The sequence below is a fragment of the Oryctolagus cuniculus genome, chromosome 13 (assembly GCF_051225735.1).
Source record: "Oryctolagus cuniculus isolate XC-2025 breed Fujian yellow rabbit chromosome 13, ASM5122573v1, whole genome shotgun sequence".
NCBI lineage: Eukaryota > Metazoa > Chordata > Mammalia > Lagomorpha > Leporidae > Oryctolagus > Oryctolagus cuniculus.
Genome location: NC_142879.1, coordinates 112,572,501 through 112,592,500, shown reverse-complemented (window position 1 = coordinate 112,592,500; position 20,000 = coordinate 112,572,501). Strand labels below are relative to the sequence as shown.

General features: G+C 53.3%; 1 long non-coding RNA gene across 1 annotated transcript in view; it reads right to left on the bottom strand.

Annotated features, from left to right (window-relative positions):
- Window positions 1-2,690: 2,690 nt before the first annotated feature.
- Window positions 2,691-20,000, bottom strand: part of LOC149122877 (uncharacterized) — an 18,345-nt gene continuing 1,035 nt past the window's right edge. The window contains exon 2 of the long non-coding RNA XR_016219290.1: window positions 2,691-15,250. This is a non-coding gene — a long non-coding RNA (uncharacterized LOC149122877). The remainder of the gene's footprint in view (window positions 15,251-20,000) is intronic.

Sequence of the window (20,000 nt, the reverse complement as noted above, 5' to 3'; positions counted from 1 at the left end):
CGCAGCCCGGGGTGGCGAGCAGGGGAAGCTGAGAGCTGCCCGCTCGCGCCACAGCCCCGGGGACGCGCAGGACGGACCACGCGCGCCCCCGCCAAGCCCCGGCCGACAAGGCAACACACGGAGAGTGACGCGGAAGGCACGCGCGCACACGGGCACGCGCGCCGGTCCCCAACACGAAGAAAGAGCGACGGACCGCCAGCCCGGCCCGGCGGGACCCTCCCCCGACACGGAGGGGGGAGGCGCGGGCCGCGGCCATTAGGGCCGAAAGAGCAGCGCCCCGGTCCCCACCGCGGGGACCGGCAGACCCACCAGCACGCCTCCGCTTCCCCCCAACAGAAGGGGCAAACGGGGCGCACGGGTGGGGTACGCCACCCAACGCACTCAGCACAGGAGGGACGGCGGCCGGGGGATAACGGTACCCCGTCAGAAGGCACGCCCCTCTCTCGGATCGCTAGAGAAGGCGTTCCTCACCGAAGGTGGGCCACACCCCACCCCAACTGCCCCCCCCCGCCGGGCCGGCAGGAGGCAAGCCGAGGGAGCACCACCCGAGAGACCGATCAATCGGGCGAGGGGGTCTGCGGTATAGGGAAGAAACGGCACCTCGAGCATCCGCGGCCAGGGCAAGGGCAGGCTGGGCGCATTACCAATCCCATTCGCCACAGCCCTCCCGGCCCCCGCACTCGTCCGGCCAGACCGGACCACACCGCGACTGCTCGACACACCTGGCACACACCACCCCACGGGGGCAGGGTGGCAAGCGCGCAGGCATGCGCCCACCAAGCCGATACCCCACACACACGTGGGGACGACGGCACGACACCGGCAGCCTCCCTCCAAGCGAGGCGAAGCACACACGTGTCTCCTTCTCTTACCGCCTCGACCCCCCCAAGACTCCCAAGGGGCACAGGCAGCAGCCAGAGGCAGCCGCAGCAGCGACACCCGGGAGAGGGCGCTGGGGGGACAGGAGCAACACCACCACTCGGCTTCAGGCACCTGAGGCACAACCTGGACCACTCCAGGGGCACCGCACAGGCTCGCGCGGAGGCAAGGCTCCGCAGCCACAGAGCCCACGACAGGGCGACGGCGAGGGATGCCCGCCACGTCAGAGGACCCCGACCCCCCCCCCCGCGCGCAAAAGCACGGGGACAGCAGAGGCCGGGCCGGTTTCCGCACCCCTGCCACCCACACACCACCCGCAGGTGGGGAAGGCAGAACGAGGGGCCCGCAGGCCAGAACGAGAGGCTCAGCAGCATTCACCATGAACGGCTGTCCCTCATCTGGAGCGGCTTAGGTCCGGCCCAGGAGAGCGCCACAGCACCACATCGGTCACAGTCAGGTCTAGGCTTTAACACGTGGAGCGAGGGCGGGGGGACACGACCCGGCGAGGACAGCCACCAGAGGGGCCCGCTGCAGCCTCACCAGCCCCCGCCTCTCACTGCAGGCGGTAGACAACCCCAGCGGAGAACGCCTGACACGCACACGTGGCATGAAGCCACCCCTCATCGAGGGCCTTTCAAGTCAGAGGGTTGTCACAACCACCACGCGATCGGCTCACCAGCGGCAGAGAGCGCACGCGGGTAGAGGACCCGACGCCCGCCTCACCCCACCGCCCTCGGGCACCATAGGCCGGAGGTGGCATCACCGTCGCGGGACAACCGGAACGCACGCACACAAGCCACCGCGCGAGCCCAAGCAGGTGGCTCTCAGAAAGGAGCACGGTCGAGCACCAGCCCACTGGAAGCCCACTTTGTCCCCGTGTCCCCAACGCACGTCCGGAGTCCCCTCCCTGGCGACAGTCACCAGAGAACAGCGTGTCAGCACCTACCTGCAGGTCCAAAACCACAACTCCAAGTATAAAAATGTCCACGCGAGAGGACACAGGGCTGATGCACTGGACACAGCCACCTCTGAGCTTGGGGACCCGGTCACTTGTCCCCAAAATGCCACCCATCTCTGTTAGAGGACACTCCTCTGGCCACCTGGTCGACCTGGGGTGGGGGAGGGGACTAGGGACATGAGCAGGCCACCACCCCACACGAGGCAGGCAGCCCCATCCAGGCGAACTCACACACGGGCTGCAGCGGACCGGCCTCTGGCCCTCAGAAGGCAACCCAGGGGCCGGCGCCGTGGCTCAATAGGCTAATCCTCCGCCTTGCGGCGCCGGCACACCAGGTTCTAGTCCCGGTCGGGATGCCGGATTCTGTCCCGGTTGCCCCTCTTCCAGGCCAGCTCTCTGCTGTGGCCAGGGAGTGCAGTGGAGGATGGCCCAAGTGCTTGGGCCCTGCACCCCACGGGAGACCAGGAGAAGCACCTGGTTCCTGCCATCGGATCAGCGCGGTGTGTCGGCCGCAGCACACTGGCCGTGGCGGCCATTGGAGGGTGAACCAACGGCAACGGAAGACCTTTCTCTCTGTCTCTCTCACTGTCCACTCTGCCTGTCAAAAAAAAAAAAAAAAAAAAAAAAAAAAAGGCAACCCAGGACCTTCGATCGCTCCCTGAAGGGGGATTTTGGAAAGGGAAAAAAAAAAAAAAAAAAAAAATCCAGACCTTCCTTAGTGGCAAGTAGCAAATAATTAGGGTTAGGCCCAAGTGCAGAAGGACTTCGAAGAAAGAAAAGGAAAAACAAAGCCCCAAGCCTGTATGGCCAAGGCACCCTTCCCTCTGCCACCCACAGATCGACATCCCCGGTCGGTCCCCGTAGGTGGTGGCGGTGGTGGCAGCAGCACTACCAGTACGTAGTGTGACAGGGTGTGCTGGTCGACCCGCCAACAGTAGCGCCACCCCAGTCTAGCCACGTTCAGGCGCGAGGCGACGCCCGCCTCCCTCCACAGCCTTTGCCTGCTCACTTGCCATCCTCCAGGCCCAATCTCTGACCAATACATCAGGCCCCCAGGTCCCAGCAGGGCAGGGACAGTCCTTCCTGCAGCTTAGGGACTTCGTCACACTCTGTCTCGGGCTCCTCGGCCACTTGTCATCCCTTGTCGGCTCCGGAGCCTGCGACAGCCATATCAAGGCAGCCACCAGGTGGAGTCCGACAACCGACACCGAGGAACCAAGGGACAGCCAGCTGGATGCATCCAGGCGGCAGGGGGACGACATCGTAGCTCAGAACGTGTTTCTCGGCTGCCCGGGGGCAGAGAGTGTGTGGAGGGGGTCGGGGGCAGGTGTCTGCACAACCACAAAGGCTGTGGGGCATAGGTGCCCACACAGCCGAGGGTTGGGACTCAGCAGACTCTGGGAATCTCAGAGCATGAAGTGCCTCCCAAAGACGGGTCTGGCCTCGCCTGGCTCCGGGGAGTCAGCCTGTCAGACCCCCAGGGCTGTCCTGGCCACGAGGAGCATCTTCTCGTGGCTCATGGGGTGTGTGTGGGGAGGGAGAGGGGGGCATCGGGAAGGAGGCTCATCCTCTGGCAGCACACCATCTGTGACAGAGGCCATCCATGGGCTTCACTATTGCCTGGGCACGTGGGGATGCACTCCACAGATCACTATTTACACAGAAGTTTAAAAAAATGGGGGGGGGAGGGGAGTGTAGTGTGTCATATTCTTATTTTTTGTATCTATGAACTACATAGAACCTCTTCTCTTTGCATTGATATCACATTCACATAAGAATTGACTTCTTAAAAAGTCCACTTGGCCACCCAAAGGTGAAGGAAAGGAAAGGAAAGGAAAGGAAAGGAAAGGAAAGGAAAGGAAAGGAAAGGAAAGGAAAGGAAAGGAAAGGAAAGGAAAGGAAAGGAAGAAGAAAAGACGAGAGAGCAGCAGAGAGAATTAAAAAGAGGGGAAAACATTGAAAGAACACTAGGGAGAGAGAAACAGAAAGAGTGAAAGTAAAAAAAAAAAAAAAGTTGGAGAAAGAAGAAAAAAAAGGAGGACCGAACAGAAAGACAAAAACTGAGAGAAAGAAAACGTAAAAGATGGGGGAAAGAAGGAATGGAAGTTTAGAAAGAAAACCGTGAGGACGTGAGGACACGGCAAAGAGAGGAAACACATGAGGGAAGGTAGGAGACAAAAAATGAAACCAAAATAAGGAAGAGAGGAGAAAGCATGAAGATTTAAAAAGACGAGAGAGAGAGAGAGCAAGTGGGGAGAAAAAATAAGAAAGGACAAAGAATATCAAGTCAAGGGGGGAGTGAGAAATAAAGTCGGAAGAAAGAGAAAGAAGCTAGAAGGAGGCGGACAGACACACGGACGAGCGGGAAACAGCACGAGAGCAAGAGACAACAGGGAATAAACTGAGAAAGAGAACATAAAAGAAAGGAAAAAGAACGAGAGGAAGGAAGGAAGGAAGGAAGGAAGGAAGGAAGGAAGGAAGAGAAAGAAAGAAAGAAAGAAAGAAAGAAAGAAAGAAAGAAAGAAAGAAAGAAAGAAAGAAAGAAAGAAAGAGAAAGAAAGACGCGAACGGTAACCCACAGGGGACTCAGATCACCCAGGGTGGCGCCCAAGGACCCGAGAGCCCATCCCCAGTCACGGCCCGCTCCCCGCACCCGGCCAGCTTCCCACCCCTCTCGCGGCAGCTGCGGCGGCGGCGGCAGCGCCCCAGCCCAGAGAAAAATGCCCCCCCCGCCCCCACAGCAGAAAGCTCGCCTGTGCTCCACACCGCGCATGTGCTAAACAGGCCCCCAACCACTGCGCAGCCTCCACCCCGAAGTCTCGCGATACTCAGGACGCTCTATTTAGACGCCAGCGCCATTTTGGCTTTCACCGGCCACCGTGCCCGATCTGATACTGTGGTCGCTAGGTGGCGCGCGAGGATCGCCGTAGAGAGATTTGGGTCTCTCGGCGGGGGTGGGTGGGGAGGAAGGGGGAGATGAAGGGCAGGGCAGAGGAGGCTGAGGGAGGAAGGTGAATGAGGAATGACACTGGGTCCCAGGCCCGTGGGTCAGCTCCAGATTCCCCCACACTCACACACGCGCACACACACACACACACACACACACCCTTGGGCCATATTTCTCCAGGCCTGGCTCTCCAGAAATCTCAGCCAATGATGAGAGGGAGGGCTTCCAGGGAGCTGGGAGCTGGGCCAGACAGGAACACAGGCACACACTCACAGTCACACTCACACACTCACTTTCTTCAATGCAATCACTGTCTCCAGCCGGGACGGCCCTCCCTAGGTAGTACTGTTATAAAGGATGGCCCAGTATCTCCTCGCTGTGTGTCTCCTTCCACCACCAGGAGTTGGAAGGAAATGTGAAGGGTCACCACTGGAAGACCGGGAGGCAGGGTGGAAGCACAACAAACCTGCCCAGCTTTGTATGCTTCTTGGAGAGATACATTGATTTATGCCATTTTTTTCTTTTTCATGTGAAATGCAGTGACATAAAGAGAAGGATAGAGAGAGAGGGGAGAGAGGAGAGGTAGGAGAGGTGGGGGGAGAGAGAGAGAGAGGGAGGGAGGGAGGGAGGGAGGGAGGGAGGGAGATATCTTCACTTCCCAAATGCCCACAGCAGCTGAGGCTGGGCTAGGCCAAAGCCAGCAGCCAGGAGCTCCATCTGGGCCACCCTTATGGGTGACAAGGACACAATTACTTGGCCCATCTCCCGCTGACGTTGTCTTTAACATGTTGTGCTACAATGCTGCCTAGCTCCCACTAGCTAACTTTAAATTTCTGTCTTTTTTTTTTTTTTTTTTTTTTTGACAGGCAAAGTTAGACAGTGAGAGAGAGACAGAGAGAAAGGTCTTCCTTCCGTTGGTTCACCCCCCCTCCCCATGGCCGCTATGGCCGGAGCACTGCACCGATCTGAAGCCAGGAGCCAGATGCTTCCTCCTGGTCTCCATTATGTGTGCAGGGCCCAAGGGCTTGGGCCATCCTCCACTGCACTCCCTATCCACAGCAGAGAGCTGGCCTGGAAGAGGAGCAACTGGGACAGAATCCAGTGCCCCAACCAGGACTAGGACCCGGTGTGCCGGCGCCGCAGGCAGAGGATTAGCCTAGTGAGCCACTGTGCCCACCGGCCTCTATTTGTCTTTCTTCTAAGATCTTAGGGGAGCCACTGAGCTCTTTTGGGGACAGAAAGGAGGTGGAATGGCAGTGGGTCAGAGATGTGAAAGAAGGGGAGAACAGACAGTCTCCCAGAGAGAGCAAGCAGAGAGAGGGAGAGGGAGAGGGAGAGGGAGAGAGAGAGAGAGAGGGAGAGAGAGAGAGAGAGAGAGAGAGAGAGAGAGAGCACACTTTACTCTGCTCCCCATCAGCAGGCAGGGGTCAGAGAAGGAAGAGAGCAGACTGGGTCTCTGGGAAACAGGACAGGAGCCTGGCCTGCCTTCCCCTTCCCAGCACATGAGCAGAAATGGCTGCACAGTGAGCAGCGTCTGGGCACACAGGATCCAGCTCAGCCCACAAGAAGCTTCTGCTCCCTCCGGTGAGGCACAGAAAGAGGCAGGGGAGAGCCAGTCACCGCATCCCGGGAGATACCGCAGCACAACTCACCCTCCCATTCCAAGAGGGGTTTTGCTCCTGAGAAGTTCTCATCCACTCTCCTCTCTGCCTGGGAAGGCACTGCCCCTAAAATGGCCTTCCAAGTGTTCCAGACAAACAACACACCCAGTCAGACCTGTGTGTACGTGTATGCATGTGTGTGGAAATGGAGAGAGCCCTTCAGAGCTACGTGTGTGTGTGTGTGTGTGTGTGTCCCAATGACATACCAAAATAAACCAGTGCACCATACACACATTTTTTTTTTTTTTTTGACAGGCAGAGTGGACAGAGAGAGAGACAGAGAGAGAAAGGTCTTCCTTTTGCCGTTGGTTCACCCTCCAATGGCCGCCGCTGCAGCCGGCGCACCGCGCTGATCCTGGCAGGAGCCAGGAGCCAGGTGCTTTTCCTGGTCTCCCATGGGGTGCAGGGCCCAAGCACCTGGGCCATCCTCCACTGCACTCCCTGGCCATAGCAGAGAGCTGGCCTGGAAGAGGGGCAACCGGGACAGAATCCGGCGCCCCAACCGGGACTAGAACCCGGTGTGCCGGCGCCGCAAGGTGGAGGATTAGCCTATTGAGCCACGGCGCCGGCTACCATACACACATTTTGACTGCAGCTTGACCACCCTGGAACACCAGGGCAGGGAGGGATGTCAGGTCTCTGGAACCCACCTGGGGGAAGAAGTCTTCTGGCTCCCAAGGCTCACTCCCCTGGGACTGGGATTGGGGGGGGGGGATGAGGAGCAACAGACAGAAGTAGATCACAGAGAAACATTGCTCCTCAGGCGGCCTTTGAGGCCTTCCTTTTGGGGTAGATATCATTCTCTATGTGTGGCAGCCAAAGCCGCAGGCACGGGGGACAATGAGAAAAATTCAGTCAAGGGAACTACAGCACGGGTGAGAGGGGGGTTGACTGATCCAATTAGAGGTCAGGCCTGGGCCATAGTCTCCTTAAGGGAGAAGAAGACCCAGACACTAGGTTTCTTTCTTTCTTTCTTTCTTTCTTTCTTTCTTTCTTTCTTTCTTTCTTTCTTTCTTTCTTTCTTTCTTTCTTTCTTTTTATCCAGGCACCCAAGTCAGAAAATCCACAGGGCAGTCATGTCTATGGTTTCCTACAGGGACAAAATCCGGGGTCGATGTCGTTCAGAACAAACAACTTTCTTCTTCCACCTTTCCAGGTGAAGAAGGGGAGACTTGGGGGGGGGAGGGGAGACCGACCGACCCCAGTCTCCAGTCCCACATGGGCCAGCCCCACCCAAAGGCATGCCAGCAGCTTCCAAAGGAGGAAGTCCAAAGGTGCTCCACACCCAGCCCACGCCAAACAAGCCCCCACCCCCAACCGCCCGCCAGCCCGGAAAGTTGTGACTCCATCTTAGCTCTCCCTCACCAAACCCATGTTCAATACTGTGGCCGCTAGGTGGTGCGCGAGCCTCAGGCAAGAGAGACTCGGCTCGGCTTGGCTTGCGGAGTGAGGGAGGGCCCGGTGAAGAGGAGACGAAGGGAAGCAGAAATTTCACACTGGATCCTCCCTCCCTCCCTCCCTCCCTCCTTCCCCATCAACTCCACATCCACAGAGACCTGCCCAAAGAGAGTCCAGGTAGGGCTATCGACAGTATCCGCTTTATTCCCAGAAAGCTCCTGCTTAAAAATAACCGGTAGTCTCTAAGATGTCTGTCACCAACCAGGTTCTCCTGTATCGATTTACTCAAAAGGCAGTTACAGAGACAGTCGGTTCACTCCCACAAATGGAACTACAACAGCCTGGGCTGGGCCAGGCCAAACCCAGGAGCTTGGAACTTCATCAAGGTCTCCCATATAGGTGCAGGGGCCCAAGCACTCAGGCCATCTTTAGCTATCTTCCCAAGCACATTAGCAGGGAGTTGGACTCTGGCATCGCAGGCAGTGGCAACCTCAGGGCCCTAGGAAGCGGTTCCTTGGTCTCAAGTCTCTGCCTGCAACGCTGGCATCCCACAGCAGCATGGGTTTGAGTGCCTGCCACCTGGTCCAGGACTGATCCAGCTTAACCAGATGCCCCACAATGCTTGCATCTCTCTCTCTCTCTCTCTCTCATTCTCCTCCTCCTTCTCTCCTTCCCTGTCTCTGTAATGCTGCCTCTCCAATAAATATGTAATCCATTAAAAAGTGAAAAGAAAGTGATCGATTGTGGGGTTGAATCTTCAACTATCTTCAAGTAATCATAAGATGATCCGCCTCTCCCATTGGAGTACCTGGATTGGATATTTAAAAAAAAAAAATTTTTTTTTTTTTGACAGACAGAGTGGACAGTGAGAGAGAGAGACAGAGAGAAAGGTCTTCCTTTGCCATTGGTTCACCCTCCAATGGCCGTCGCGGCCGGCGCGCTGCGGCCGGCGCACCGCACTGATCCGATGGCAGGAGCCAGGTGCTTCTCCTGGTCTCCCATGGGGTGCAGGGCCCAAGCACTTGGGCCATCCTCCACTGCACTCCCTAGCCACAGCAGAGAGCTGGCCTGGAAGAGGGGCAACCGGGACAGAATCCGGTGCCCCGACCGGGACTAGAACCCGGTGTTGAGCCGCGGCGCCAGCCAGGATTGGATTTTTTACTCCAGTATGACTCTAGCTCCCCACCAGTGGAGACTCTGGGGTGCAGCCCTGACAGTTCCCGTCACTCACACCCAATAGCGTCTGACTCTATTTTTTTCACCGTGGGGCTTTCTAACAATCCCCACACATGGATGTCAGGGAGCCAAGTACTTGAAACCTCACCTGCTGCCTCCCAGGGCATGCCTCTGCACAAAGCTTGAATCAGAGGAGACTCAGGAATCGAACCCATGCTCCACTGCATGAGACGGGAGCGCCCCATGCCGAAAACTCTAACCGTTGATCCGAACGCCCACCACACATTATTTCTTCAAGTTTTAAGATTCATTTATTTATTTCTGAATCGGAAAGGTAAAGTGTGTGTGGGGTGGGGGGAGGTAGAGAGAAACACAGAGAGAGAGAGATTGATTCCATCTGCTGGTTTCACTCCCCGCCTCTTCAAACTACAGCTCTCTACAACATGCTCTACAATATGCCCACCTTTGCAAATTCCCTCACAACACCGCCAAAATGAAGGAACGTACTAGTGGCGGCTGTCCCACGGCTCCTCGTCTGTCCTACCTATCGCTGCCTTTGACAAAATCTCTGTGAGACACGGAACATCCGAGTGACCATATACAGCAGCGGCACCAATCTTGTGTCACCACACTACCACAGACTAGGGAATTTTGTGAACTTCTCTTAGGATGCGGACAGAACCGACTTCCTCTGGCAAATGTAGATGTACATATATCAAAACACCTTTACCTCCCCTCCCTACAGAATGAACAAGCAGGCCAACAGAGAACTAAGCAAATGGAACACAGGCAAGAAGTCAAGAGGAATCATGAAATGACACATAAATCAGGGTGTAACAGCAACGACGGTGTGGGTGGGAGAGGTCTAAGTAGACTTTGTATCCACCGGTTCACTCCACAAATGCCCGCAACAAAGAGCCAAGGCTGGGCCTGGTCAAAGCCAGGAGCCAGAAACGCTACCCAGTGGAGGAGGGGGGGCACTCGTGACATCACGTGCTGCCTCCCAGGATGTGTATCATCGGGAAGCCAGAATGTGGGTAGCCAGACTCAAAGCAGGCACCCGGATGTATAGCATGCAGGCACATGCCAGGTGCCAGGGTATTTTTTTTTTTTTTTGACAGGCAGAGTTAGACAGTGAGAGAGAGAGACAGAGAGAAAGGTCTTCCTTTTTCCGTTGGTTCACACCCCCCCCCCCAAGTGGCTGCTGCGGCCGGTGCATTGCGGCTGGCACACTGTGCCGATCCGAAGCCAGGAGCCAGGTGCTTCCTCCTGGTCTCCCAGGGGAGTGCAGGGCCCAAGGATCTGGGCCATCCTCCACTGAACTCCCAGGCAACCACAGCAGAGAGCTGGACTGGAAGAGGAGCAACCCAGACAGAACCGGCACCCCGACTGGGACTAGAACCCGGTGTGCCGGCGCTGCAGGCGGAGGATTAGCCTAGTGAGCCACGGCGCCGCCCCCCCCCCCCGGCATGTGGATTTTACAAGTTGAAAATCTCCTTTCACTCTTTGTCACAGGACCCACAGTCATTTACAGTCCTCGTTCACTTCTTTTCTGATGCTCCAAATGGCTGCACTGTCAGATTTTCACATCCCTCACATCCCCACTCGACAAAGCCAGAAAACTTCCTCGCTGATGTGAAATCCACTCCCGTCGGAAACACGTTCGACTGCACAGTTCCATGACATTCGGTACACTCACGTCACGGTCACGTTCGTTGCTGTAGTCCTATTTTTATTTTTAAAATAAGGAGGGAGAGGGACACACACACACACACACACACACACGGGCTGGAGCTGGGTCAGAGACTGCATCCAGATCTCCCACATGCTCAGCAGGAGCCTAAACACTTTGGGGTATTTGTCAGACAGTACCCTTCCTATTTGCCCAACGACAGCCATATCCCCCTACGGCCCTCAACCCCACCTCGCCTGCCCACTCATCGTGCCATAACAAGTCTTCCTCTGTGGAGATCTTCTCTAGGGTTCCTTCACATTTGTCCAACTACCTCTTGTGTTAGGGTGGTGAGAAGGCACGTGAGGTCACTCACTGATGCCCTGGGCTCACAGAGGGGGACTGTGGATTTCCACGGGAAGCAGGTGGGAGAGTGAGAAGTGCTTGTGAAACCCAAAGGCGAATGACCATAATCTGCCCCTCCTCCCCAGAGCAAGCACAGTTCAGCAGAGGTGTCTGTCTGTCTGTCTGTCTGTCTGTTGTCAAAATCATCCCCTGCTAGCCTTCTGTCCTGTGACTACCAGAATTCCAGAACGGCAAGAGAATCTGCTCAGCATTCCACTGCACTGGGTCTGTCTCCTCTGAAAGACACATGTGCACGCTCTATCTTAAGCAAACACACCCCAGGCCATAAAGAAAGATGTCAGCCTTCAAGTCAGGGTTTCAGCTGTGGTCGCTGTCATGGTTTCCAGGGCTAAGAGGACTGACTGACCTTTGCCCCAGAAAGGCAGCATTCTGGCGGAGCAGGGAAAGTTGGCCATTCACTGACAAAGACCCGAGGTGGGGGAGCTGAGGAGAAGAGAAAAGGAAACCCATTCACAGAGAAAAGCTCGGGGCTGTTTCTTCTGCATTTGAATGAAGCCAATTGAATGAGGCAGATTCCAAGTCATTGAGGGTGGGTGGGTGTGGCAAGTAGATTCCCAAGGCCAGGCTACCAGTTTCTCTCTTCAGCTGTGCCTTGCAAAGTCATCACAGTGGCAGGATAGGATAAGATCCATTCTGGGAGGGTGTGTGTCCTCCCCCCACCTCTGTCCCCATGGGCACCTCTGCCCTGACTCTGGCCTAGGAAGAGGGCACGGGGCAGGGGAGTGAAATAACTGGCCAGGGATGCCAGGAACACAGCTTTCCTCCCTGCCCTTTTGCTCCAACCTTGGAACATCTTAGCTTATCCAGAGAATATTTTATAACTAGGAAGGCACCAATATTTTTTTTTTCTTTTTCTTCCTGGGCATAGGTGCACACTGGTGTATTCCACCATGAGCCCATCCACAGGCATGTTTAACTTACCAGTTGTTCTTTGGCCAGAACATACAAGGCTGCTGCCAGATGCATCTCTGTTCACAGATCCTTCTGTGTTAGCCTATTTGCTTGCTTATGTGAAAGGTTAAAAACAGAGATAGAGATAGAGATGATAGAGATGATAGAGATATAGAGAGAGATAGAGAGAGAGAGAGAGAGAGAGAGAGAGAGAGAGAGAAGGTGAGACATCTGGTACACTCCCACAAATGGCCACCATGGCCAGGGCTGGGCCATGATGAACCCAGGAACCAGGAGCTTCTTCCAGGTGCCTAAGACTTGGGATAGCCTCTGATACCACCCCCCAGGCCATTATCAGGGAGTTGGATTGGAACTGGAGTGGCTAAGACTCAAACTGGTGCCCATATGAGATGCTGGGGTCACAGGCGGCAGCTGTACCTGCTGCACCACAATGCCGGTCTCACCAGTGTCTTTATATTATGAAATCTGCTTCCATTCATCTACTTCAGCCATCCACTGCTGCCTTTCCAGACCCATTAGCAGGAAGCTCGATTCAGAAGCATATAGAGTACCCAGGACCCGACTTGGCACTCTGGTGTGAGATGCCAACATCTCAAGCAACCGCTAATCCAACCATGCCACAAAACACCCCACCTCAATTGTTTTTGTCATTCATCATCAGGATTTGGGATTTTACACACACACACACACACACACACACACACACACACACACACATTCTGTCACCTGATCACATGAACCCTGAATGTAACAGCCAGGGTAAGTGCAATCTCCTGTGTAATATGATGTTTTCTCAGTTCAGTTTCTCAGCTACAGCACAGGGACAGGTAGTAAAAGGTGGTAAAAGGCTTCATTCATACATGTTGTGATGCCAGGACCAGTGTGGTAACACAGCGGGTTAAGGCAGATTCTGCTGTCATATATCAGGTGTACCCCGATACATGACAGGCACCCTGAAGAAGCTCTTTAAAAGGAAAAAAAAAATCCAGCGTTTGGGACAGCAGCTTCTCAGATCAGTGTGGGCTCTTCCTCCTTCCTGCTAAGATGTCTTGGCTTGATTGATTTAGAATGTAGACTTACAGAGAGGAAAGGTAGGGAAGGAGGTAGGGAGGTAGGGGTGTGTGTGTGTGTGTGTGTGTGTGTGTGTGAAAAGGAGAAGGTACTCCCAGGATCTATTCATCAGAAACTATATGTTTAGCAGAGCAGCCAGGCAGAACCTAAAGCAGCACTCCTCCGTGGGGTGTGTGCATCCCAAGCATAACTCACAAGGGCATAATGACCACCTGCCCCACTCACTCTGCCTTGCAATCTTCCTTTAAGAAAAAGAAGCAAGCTGTGATTTTTTTCATGTTGTGTCACATGCCATGCCCGTTGTCTGAATCTCCTCCCTCTACATGGTCAATATTTTATCACAATTTTCACTTCTAATCCTTTTTTTTTTTTTTTTAGATATTTATTTTTTCAGGCAGAGTTACAGAGAGGCAGAGGTCTCCCACGCACCAGTTCACATCCCAGGTGGCTGAAACACCCTGAGTTGCACCGATACGAACCCAGGAGCCTGAGCTTTTTCCGTGTCTCCCGTGGGAGTGCAGAGGCAGAAGGACTCAGGCCTCCTTTTACTGTTTTTGCAGACCGTAGCAGAGAGCAGCCAGCTGGGATGGGATTCGAATGGGAGCCCATATGGGATGCCGGCACTGCTTGTGGCAGTTTTACCTGCTACACCACAGCACAGGCCCCCTAATAATGATAATAATAATAATAATAATAATTCTTTTTAAGATTTTTATCTTTTTTTTTTTTTCTGGAGAGTCAGAGTTACAGAGAGTCCTTCCATCTCAAACTGGAGCCACAGATAGATGCTTAACCTACTATGCCCCAGGGTCAGCCCAACCCCCCCACCTTCAGAGACTTAGTTGGCCAATTCTCTTTTAAATTTACTGTACTCTTATTTATGTGAAAGAGTTGTGGGGTGACTGGCTGAGAGTTGGGAGAGGAAGAGAGATCTTCCATCTGTGCTGGATGGGCTCTGGGTGGCCAGGGCAAATCCAGGAGGCAGGTGCCGGGAGCTTCATCTGTTCCACATCTCCCAGCTGGTCCAAGTAGTGGGTCAATCTTCCCGTGGCTTTCCAGGTGAATTAGCAAGGAGCTGTATTGGAAATGGAGGAGGAGGGACTGGAAATAGACCTCATATTAGCGGATCACGGAGTCACAGCTGAGCTGAGCCCCCTTAAGATTTTTTTTTTTTTTTGACAGGCAGAGTGGAGAGAGAGAGAGAGAGAGAGAGAGGTCTTCCTTTTCCGTTGGTTCACCCGCCAAGGGCTGCTGTGGCCGTTGCACCACAGCGATCCGAAGCCAGGAGCCAGGTGCTTCTCCTGGTCTCCCTTATAGGTGCAGGGCCCAAGGACTTGGGCCATCCTCCACTGCCTTCCCGGGCCACAGCGGAGAGCTGGACTGGAAGATGAGCAACCGGGACAGAATCCGGTGCCCCAACTGGGACTAGAACCCGGTGTGCCGGCGCTGCAGGCAGAGGATTAGCCTAGTGAGCCATGGCGCCAGCCCAAGATTTTTTTTTTTTTTTTAAGATTACACTGTACTGGGGCCAATCCAGCTCTCTGCTATGGCCTCCCACGTGGGAGACTGGGAAGAAGCTCCTGGCTCCTGGCTCCTGGCTTCAGAGCAGCACAGCTGGGGAGTGAACCCGGGGACGGAAGACTCTGTCTCTCTCTGCCTCTGCCTCTCTGTAACTCTGTTTTAAATAAATAAATAAACCTTTCCTTCCTTCCTTTCTTTCAAATAAATAGATCTTATAAAAGAAAAATTCCTGAAGTCAGGTACCCTGGAGAAGCTCTTTAAAAAAAAAAAAAAAAGACACCATTTGGGACATCAGTATCTCATATCAGAGTGTGGAGCCACACACACAGGCAGGCAGATGCTTAACCTACTATGCCCCAGGGCCAGCCCATCCCCCCCCTCCCTTTCAGAGATTTAGTTAGCCAATTCTTTTTAAAATTAATTTACTCTTATGTATGTGGAAAAGTTATGGGGTAACAGGCTGAGGGTTGGGAGAGGAAGAGAGATCTTCCATCTGTGCTGGATGGGCTCTGGGTGGCCAGGGCAAATCCAGGAGGCAGGTGCCGGGAGCTTCATCTGTTCCACTTCTCCCAGCTGGTCCAAGTAGTGGGTCAATCTTCCCGTGGCTTTCCAGGTGAATTAACAAGGAGCTGGATTGGAAATGGAGGAGGAGAGACTGGAAATAGATCTCATATTAGCAGATCACGGAGTCACAGCTGAGCCGAGTTCCCTTAAGATTTTTTTTTTTTTTAAAGAAAGATTGCACTGGGGGCCGGCGCTGCGGTGCAGCAGGTTAACGCCTTGGCCCGAAGCGCCAGCATCCCATATGTGCGCCAGTTTGAGTCCCGGCTGCTCCTCTTCCAATCCAGCTCTCTGCTATGGCCTGGGAAAGCAGTGGAAGATGGCCCAAAGCCCTTGAGCCTCTATACCCCCTGTGGGAGACCCAGAAGAAGCTCCTGGCTCCTGGCTTCAGATCAGCACAGTTCCAGCCATTGCAGCCCATTGGGGAGTGAACCATCAGACAAAAGACCTCTCTCACTTTCTCTGCCTCTCCTCTCTCTCTGTGTGTAACTCTTTCAAGTGAATAAATAAATAAATCAATTTTTCTTAAAGATTTATTTATTTACTTGAAAGTCAGAGTCACACAGAGAGAGGAGAGGCAGAGAGAGGTCTTCTGTCTGATGGCACTCCTATGGGATGCTGGTGCTTCAGGCCAGGGTGTTAACCCGCTGCACTGCAGCACCAGCCCCAAATAAATAAATCTTTTAAATTAAAAAAAAAAATGAAGATTGCACTGTATTGGGGCCAATCCAGCTCTCTGCTATGGCCTGGGAAAGCAGCAGAAGATGGCCCAAGTCCTTGGGCCCCTGCACCCATGTGGGTGACCTGGAAGAAGCTCCTGGCTCCTGGCTTTGGATCAGCATAGCTCCAGCCATAGCAGCCATCTGGAGGTGAACCAGGGGATGGAAGACTCTGTCTCTGTCTCTGCCTCTCTATAACTCATTCCAATATGTAAATAAAAAAAAATCAACCTTTCTTCCTTTCTAATAAATAGATCTTATGAAAGAAAAATTCCTGAAGACAGGTTCCCTGGAGAAGCTCTTTAAAGAGAAAAAAAAAAAAAAAAGCCGGCGCCGCGGCTCACTAGGCTAATCCTCCGCCTTGCGGCGCTGGCACACCGGGTTCTAGTCCCGGTCAGGGCGCCAGATTCTGTCCCGGTTGCCCCTCTTCCAGGCCAGCTCTCTGCTGTGGCCAGGGAGTGCAGTGGAGGATGGCCCAAGTGCTTGGGCCCTGCACCCCACGGGAGACCAGGAGAAGCACCTGGCTCCTGCCATCGGATCAGCGCAGTGCGCCAGCCGCAGCGCGCTGGCCGTGGCGGCCATTGGAGGGTGAACCAACGGCAAAGGAAGACCTTTCTCTCTGTCTCTCTCTCTCTCTCTCTCTCTCTCTCTCACTATCCACTCTGCCTGCCAAAAAAAAAAAAAAAACCCACCATTTGGAACATCAGCATCTTATATCGGAGTGTGGGCTCTTCCTCCTTCTTGCTAAGATGTCTTGATCTGGTCCAGTCCCAGCTACTGTGGGGCACTTATTTCTTAAGATGGCTTGATTGATTTAGAACACCTAGTGTTCAATTTCTGCACCTAGTGACCTTCCTTTTAGATTCAAAATGGCTCTCGCTCTCCTGGTACTAAAGATTCCATTTTGAGTCCAAATGCATGATTTTTCTGGTACTCTGCCTTGGAAGGAAGGAAGGGTACTTTTTGATGCTCTGCCTCCAGATAAATCAATATTCTTTTAAAATTTTTATTTATTTTTTTGACAGGCAGAGTGGACAGTGAGAGAGAGAGAGAGAGAGAGAGAGAGAGAAAGGTCTTCCTTTGCCGTTGGTTCACCCTCCAATGGCCACCGCGGCCAGCGCACCGTGCTGATCCAAAGGCAGGAGCCAGGTGCTTCTCCTGGTCTCCCGTGGGGTGCAGGGCCCAAGGACTTGGGCCATCCTCCACTGCACTCCCTGGCCACAGCAGAGAGCTGGCCTGGAAGAGGGGCAACCGGGACAGAATCCGGCATCCCAACCGGGACTAGAACCCGGTGTGCCGGCGCCACTAGGCGGAGGATTAGCTTAGTGAGCCGCGGCGCCAGCCTCAATATTCATTTGTGAATCGTGATTTTTTTCGGATGTTCTAGATAGATACATGATAGATAGATAGATAGATAGATAGATAGATAGATAGATAACCATGTTGGGAGGGAGGGAGATTTTTCATCCACTGGCTCCTGGCTCTCCTATCTATGTCATCTGTCTCCCTTCATATAAGGAAAAGGTTCTCCAAGGATCTATTCATGGGAAGCTGTATGTTAAGCAGAGCCGCCAAGCAGAACTCAAAGTGGCAGGCATCCCAAACGTAACTCACCAGGACATAATGACACCCCCCACACACAACTGCCTCACTCCGATATTTTTCCCCCATAGCATTTTTCAGATTTCCAAAGATCACTACGACTGAGTGAGCAAGCAGCTCTCTTCCCCCACGGTAGGCCTGGGTGCTGACCCGCCACCCAGTGTTCAATTTCTGCACCTATTGACCTTCCTTTTTGATTCAAAATGGCTCTTGATACTCTGGCACTAAAGACTCCATTTTGAGTTCAAATGACTTCTCCCACCTTCCGCGCCCCGCCCCCGCCCCCACCCCCACCCCCACCCCCACCCCCAGTGTGGCATGGATGATTGCAAATTAGGATTATAAGGAGGATGTCTGTCTGTAATACCAACCTTGATTAAGAAAAAAAAAAAATAGTCATCGTCGTGCTGTGGATTCACACACCACCCACCCCTGACATAGGCATCCCTTTGGAGAAAGCAGCGGTTTGAGTCCTGGCTGCGCTCCATGAAATCCAGCTCCCTGCTAGTGTGTGTTGGGGGGGGTGGGGGGGGGATGGGAATACAGTACCATATCGCCCGAGTGCAAATGTAAATGTGTGAAAGAGACATGATTTTCATTTATTGTGGCAGAGTTACAGAGAGAAAGGAAGGTCTTCCATCTGCCGGCTCACTCCACTCCCCAAATGGCTGGGTCGCTCTGCTCTGAAGCCAGAAGGCAGGAGCTTGTTCCGCATCTCCCACGTGTGTGCAGGGGCAAAAGCACGCCCACAAGAGATGCCTGCCTGCTTGTGCCTCAGGGAAAGGCTCAGCCTACTAAGCCCCAGCACCGCCCCTGAAATAATCATGTTTGAATCATGGCGTTTCTGGTACTCTGCCTCACAATGAACAAATCAATCATTGCTTTTGATTCATGATTTTCCTGATGTTCTAGATTGATAGATCGATTGATCAATCCATAGATGATAGATAATCGTGTTTGAACTGAGATTTCTGCCTCTCAGTGAATGAAGGAATGAATGAATGAATGATTGAGTGAATGAATGAAGAGTTAGATAATGATGTACGAATTTTAGATTTTTTCTGATGCTCTGCCTTGCAATAAAGAAATAAGTAATCATGTTTGGTGATTTTTCTGATGTTCTGCCTCAGGATGGATGGATGACGGTGTACGAATCGAGATTTCTGTGATGCTCTACCTTGAAACGGGGAGAGGGAGATGGATAGGTAACCCCGTTTGGTGCTTTTTCCCCTGTTCCGCCGCCTCGCAGTAGATTGATAGTCATGTTTGAATTGAATTTTTTGTGAGGTTCTGCCAGGGGGAGGGGGAGGGGGAGGGGGAGCCCAAACATAACTCCCCAGGGCATAGTGATCACCCACCCCACTCCGATACTTCATTTCTTTGAAATATCCACACACACAGCATTCGCAAGATCCAAAGGATCACTAAGATTGAGTGAGTAAGCAGCATTCCTATCCTTGGCAGGTCTGGGTGATGACGCGCCACCTAGTGTTCAACTTCTGCACCTACTGACCTTTTTTCAATTTCAAATGGCTCTCCAGCACCCTGGTACTAAAGAGTCCAACTGCAACTGCATGCTTTGTTTTGTTTTGTCCCCCCCCCCCATATCACACCCATGATGGCGAAGTAAGATCACGGGGAGGAAGATATCTGTGAACCAAATAAGTAATCATTTTTGAACTGTGATTTCTCTCACATTGTGCCTCACAGATAATAGATACTGGTGTTTGAATGGCCTCCAAGTAAATCAATCACTGTATTTGAATCATGAATCAGGATTTCTGTGATGCCCTGCCTCACATGAAATGAATGATGGATAGAGAAGTGTGTGTGTGTGTGTGTGTGTGTGTGTGTGAGAGAGAGAGAGAGAGAGAGAGAGAGAGAGAGAGAGAGAGATGGATAATCATGTTCAAATGGAGATTGTTCTGATGCTCTGCCTCACAATAAACACACAAATAATCCTTTTCAAACCCTGATTACCCCTTGTGGTGTTTAGAACAAGAAACAAGCAGTCCCACTTCATGTTGTGTCCCACGCCATAGGCCACAACACGTGTCTGAATCTCCTCCCTCTACATGGCCACAATTTGCATTTCTAATCATTTCAGGAAATTCTTACACAGGGTTGGGGGTTGGGAGCCAGGAGAGAGCCATCTCTCATCTGCTGGATGGGGCCTGGGCCAGGGCGCTCTGGCCCTGGAAGAGCGGCAGAGGATGGAACAGGTGCACACGTGCAAGCAAAAAAGGAAAAAATGCTGTGAGCCTCACTGTCCCTCACTCCCATGGCAGGGTAAGCACGGTGATCGCCACACACAAACACACACACACTCTTCTTTATCCATCCATCCCTCTCTCTCTGTGTGTGTGTGTGTGTGTGTGTGTGTGTGTGTGTGTGTGTGTGTGTCACAGTCTCGATGTGATCGTGAGAGATGATCATGGCTCCTTCCTAGATATCAGTAGGTACAACACGGGCAAAGGGGCAATCAGGCACGCACAGT